The sequence below is a fragment of the Tyto alba genome, unplaced genomic scaffold, assembly GCF_018691265.1.
Source record: "Tyto alba isolate M040663 unplaced genomic scaffold, T.alba_DEE_v4.0 Super-Scaffold_18, whole genome shotgun sequence".
Classification (NCBI taxonomy): Eukaryota; Metazoa; Chordata; class Aves; order Strigiformes; family Tytonidae; genus Tyto; species Tyto alba.
The window spans coordinates 33,695,520-33,700,958 of NW_024881280.1; positions in this window are offsets into that span (position 1 = coordinate 33,695,520).

Sequence of the window (5,439 nt, forward strand, 5' to 3'; positions counted from 1 at the left end):
TCGGGGAAAAAAAAACTAATTGTTCTTCTGCCAAAGTTTAAGTGCTACATTTTTTCATTAGAATTTAACAAATGTTCATCTTAAAATAGACTGACGATGGGTCAAACTGTTCCACTTTATCTGTTATGAACTTAAAATTTATCAAAGCTAGTACTTGCTCTTCCCAGAGCAATTTGTATTTTCAGTCCTGGATTTAACTATCAAAATTTCCTTTGAAACTACTCTTTAACAGCCACAACATCCTAAAATATTTGAATAAGCTCACTGTAACAGTCTCCCACTTCCACCTGCCATACACATGTTATGTATTATTATTGTTTATAAATCTTTATCTCTAATGCAGAAGTGTAGTCTTTTTAGGGAATATTCTTGAAGAAGATAGCTGCTACCTTGTCCGAGATCTGATATCCCTTTGTGTCTTGGCCAGCAATGGCCATTCCATAGGTGTGTGTGAATCAAAGTCAGTTTGGAGTGTAAGCTATATCTTCCTTCTGCTGTTAGATTTGTATTCCACTTAATCACTTGCAGGCCCTGGTCTTGAATAGGGGCTCTTCTTGCTGTCGAAATATAACTAATGGTAATGCTTGAGGAGGTAGGTGTGATCCAGTATGAGAAAGGGTATCTTAATCTTGCCCTCTCGTGGTAAAGTATATTAAATCCAGGATTTAAGAAATAGACTAAGCATTGATGGGATTAAACATATTACATATCTTTAAGGAAGGCACATTTATTCTTTAGTGTTTAGTGCTAAGTCCCGTGTTGAACTAAATCCAAAAATGCGATGCAGATTCTGGCATATCTAAAAATGTCGAGCTGGATCTCTTGGTTCTTGCTTTGATGTGGCAATATTCTTTTGGTGCCTGAACAACATCTTGGGTAGAGGTGAAAATATAACAAAGAGCCTTTTAATTTCATTGTGTTATTTATAACAATTATCTAAGTCAAATTAGAAGTAAATGGCTACTAATCTTTGTGTGTATGTGTATGTGTGCCCAACACTTCCTAAATGCCACTAGGAAATTAGAGTAATTTTGATATTAAAATGATTACTACCACTTTTGTAATAAACTGATGCGACTTTAGAAGTCTGTCCCCGATATCTTTCATGATTTAGACATCACACAAGCTATAATTGTGCTATTAAAGGAAAGAGAGCTAATCTTTTTGCATTTGAAGTAAGCCCTTATCAGCAGACCCGACAAAGCCAGACAGATCAAAAAAGAGTAAAAAAGAGCATTTAAGGAAATTAGTACAAGTGTCAGTTAAAAGGTAAAAATTAATGCACTTATTATTGAAATACAGTTGAAACCTACGTTCTTTTCATTTCTTTGATATTGCTAAAGCATAAAACATTCAATTAACTTTCCATTGTGTTTCGGGGGGTAGTGGGGAAAGGCACAGCATTGTCAGTGAAGTGTTAGGTGTGTAGGTGGTGTGTGCAAGGCAAAAAATGATTAGATATGAGCAGAGGGTACAGCAAAGGCTTTTACTTTGCAGTTGACAAAGCCAGTCAACTCCTTTAGTGTGTTCCAGGACAACGTTCTTGCAGGTGTACTGCTTTTCCTAAAGACACAGTACTGAGCCTCTGAGAAGGTAGCATGCATACATTTCATCCTCACCAGGGAATATTTCTTTTCCTGATTATTATTATCTACATCGTTGAAACCTGCATGGTTGTGCACCTCTGTCCTAATAAAAAGTGAATACAGATAAATTGATAATACTTTGGACCATTGAATAATAGTACCTTACAACATAAGTGAAACAGATACGTTTAATTCGTACTTACCCTCAGCCATAAATATGAATTCCCATGGCTGTATTCTTTTATTCTTTGAAAGCTGTTACTAAGAGTGCTGATTTGTAAAAACTGATTTAGGATATTTCAAAATATATCCTTGATTTACAACTGTTATACGTTGGCAACACTGAAGCTGCAAATAATTTGTAGTAATGCAGTAGTTTTTCCCATCCTTTGTGCTGTTTAAAGGGAAAGCAGACTTTGGTTGTTTTTTGGGTTTTTTTTTTTTTTTTTTTTCCTTTCTGTTTTTAATGAGAGCATTGTAATGATGTAAAATGTATAGAGGGGAAATTTTAAAAATCATACAAAACAAGAATCCCTCTGAACCCATTCAGCTGGCTTGTTAACAAAACCTTTCTAATATATTGATGAAGATGTTTTCTCTCTAATTCCACCATCCCTACATTTTATTTGAATTTCACTAATATTAAGACAATGCTGTAATGCTCAAAATGCTTTAATTAAAAGACGTATTTGTTAATTGGCATAAAATATCTGTGTGATTATTTTTCCATATATTTACGATTTTGCAATAAGAGAACAGCTGCTAAATATTTTCTTACATGCTGATTCCACTTAATCAACATTCTTCTTAATGGAGGCAACAAAAGTTAGAAATTGTGTTTTACAAATATGTTCCATGAAAACATCAGCACGATGACAAAGTCCTGCCCTTTGGGGTACAAATGAGAAGGTTTACCGCAAAACACTTCCATATAGATAGGCGATAAATCTTAGTTTAAAAATCCTTTGCAATATTGAGCACCTTCTGAGCCAAATGTGTACTAGCACTTAAAGAAAATATTACCAGTTTTAACACCCAAACTCACTCGATGTTTTGATTATTATTCCTATTAATATGCACATGATAGGAGTTAATGCCGTACTGACAGATTTAATGCTTTGTAAATGTGCTGAATTAAACTAGAAAGGTAAAAGCAGCCATTACCCTAAGACCTAAAAGAGAGACACTAATCAGCTGGCTTTTTTCCTCCTATCCTTTTTACAGATGGCTGGGAATACAGGTTTTATTTAAAATGCAAGGCTGGAAAAAGCTTAGCCACAGGAAAAAGAAAAGGTCTTGACCCTTAAATATTGATTCCGTTCTATTGATTACAAGAGATGGGTGTGGAGAGACTTTTTAAAAATGCACTCCTAAAAAAAGCACAAAGCAGATTTAGGTGAAAATCAGGCTGAGCTTTGTTATTTACAGGACGAAAGAGTTTCAGAATAAAAGGCAAAGTGAGGGAAGATCAGGGCACAGACGGACTTCAGAGTTGATGTTCAGGCCTCATCGACTCAGAAACCAAAAGCCCTTGCCTCTCCTGGCAGGAGTGCTCTGCCAGTAGACTAAACTGTCCGTGGAAGCTAGGATATCCAGCAAGGTCAGGATCTACATTTGCTGATAAATTCCCTATTATGGGCAAAGGGGCACGTTGCAAAAGCTTCCTTTCTCTTCAGCCATGATGAGCAGTAGAGCAAGAAGAAAAAGAGCCCCCCCAGTCACTGATAAGTCAGGAGAAAAGGTAACAAACAAGGTTATAACCTTTCATCTTGAACTGAACTTTGAGAGTGAAGTGGAAAACTGCAAGTTTCAGGGACAAACAGAAACAAAGACTATTTAGCATGATATTATCCAAGAGAGGCTTTACTGAAGGCCCTCAAAATCCTAGAGCAAGTGAGGCTATGTAATACAACTTCTCCAAGAAGCACTAAATCTACATGAATCCTGAAGTGCCTGATTTACTTGAGTAAAACGTTTTGTAATTCTAATTGTCAAAGAACTGAAGCAATTCTGTAGATTAGTGGGAGGGAGAACTGCTCCCTTACAATGTGCCAAAGCCACAAAGAATTCGCTATAGGTACGTTGACAAATGGAAACATAAAATAAACACAGAAAAAATGTGTAATCCAAGGCAGTAATATATATTTGAGCCTAAACCACTGCTATACTTTCAGCATGTCTACTTAGCTTTTCCACACTGCATAGCTTGGGCTGCTGACAGGACTTTCCCCCTTCTTTTGCCAAGAAAGCACAAAATGTGCTTGATTGTTTCTTTGTATAAGTTTCTTATAGACTTGTGGAATTCTGCAGATAGACTCTCTTACAGACATTTAAACTCTACAATATGTGTTGAAGGACTTTTAATCAGCAAATTCTGATTTGCAAAACGGGCAGGTGATGTTCTAGGACCCGGTCTGGAGACCTGCAGTTCTCCCTTGCTGCATATAATATTCCCATTTTCTTTCATGATACTTCTTTGCAGGTATGCTCTCCTCACTGCACAAGCAAGCCTTCTGTTCATTGACATTGCCTGTTTGAACTCTCCAGAGAGGAGGCCACAAGGTGTGTAGAGTTAGAAAAGTAAGGGTCAAATATGCTATTCATGTGAGAGAGAGAGGTTAAAATCATGCATATAAAGTATGTTTCGCTTTTAGCAATCTGTAGTAACTTTTAGAAGCAATCATGAATCTGAACAGTCAGTATATGAAGGATACAACCACACAGGAGCTAGGCATGAGTGACCTAGGAGAGCATGGTGCTTTGCATGGGATAAATAGGTCCTGCTAAAAAAATAGGCTAAATTAATCTCCATAGTGTAACAGTGTAACATAACTGTATTGCAGCTAGTGACCAACTGTCTTGGATACCTCTGCATGACATTTCAACATGCTACATAGAAAAATACCCTAAACTATCATGCTATGTAGTCTATTCTCATTATGGTGTGACTTTTACCGTTGCTCTTACTTCATTTTTGCTGTCTAAAGCAACTCTGAGTAATACGTTCCCAAATAAGTATTTGGTTAAGAATGGTCCCTGGATTTTAAAAGCCACATTTCTTTCCAAATTATTTTCTTCTATAGTTTTTATTAGTTACAATATCATCAGCCGATTCTGCAATCAGTGATCTGCTTCATAGTCCAGCTTTAGTGCTAACAAACGTGCAAAAAAAGTCTTGGTATAGAAGCAAAGAAGAAATCAAATTATTTAGAGATTTTTTTTTTTTTTTTTTTTTACCTCTGCTTACCTCTGCCTGGTTTCTCCCCAGCAGAAAGAAAACTATGAAGTTTTAAAAGGCTGATAATTTCCTTTGTATAACAATTCAGAAATAGGACATTTTTTGCATGTGCCTACTAAATTAAAACACCCAGGACAGTTGATTTCATCAATAATAAACTCCCTTTGCAACAGGTAGTGACAAAAAATGTTTCTCAAGGGAAGTAAATATTTGCTTATGCATTTATAAACTTTCTTAATGCTTTTTATGAAACTCCTCAGCAGCACATGCAGAATAAAAGTGGTGTATTAGAAAATGCACTACATAATAATGAGTATTAATCTTTTTCTCTGTTTTACCTGTCTTTTAAAGAACTAAAATGAGGAAAGTATAAAAGTCATAATGCGAACTGGGGAGCTCCAGAGCTCTTTCGGGCTTTACTTGTTTGTTGAGTTTTGGCTGTCGTTGTCTTATCCACACGCAGCCTGGTCTCTGCAGCGCACCTGGGAGTCACATTTGCTTCAGGTACAAAACACCCCGGTCCGAAGCTGGGGAAAAAAAAACTCTCCTGAGCTGAGGCCGGACTGGTTGGGCTGAGTCTACCAATGCGGGCTGTGAAGGGGCGAGGGGCTGCCC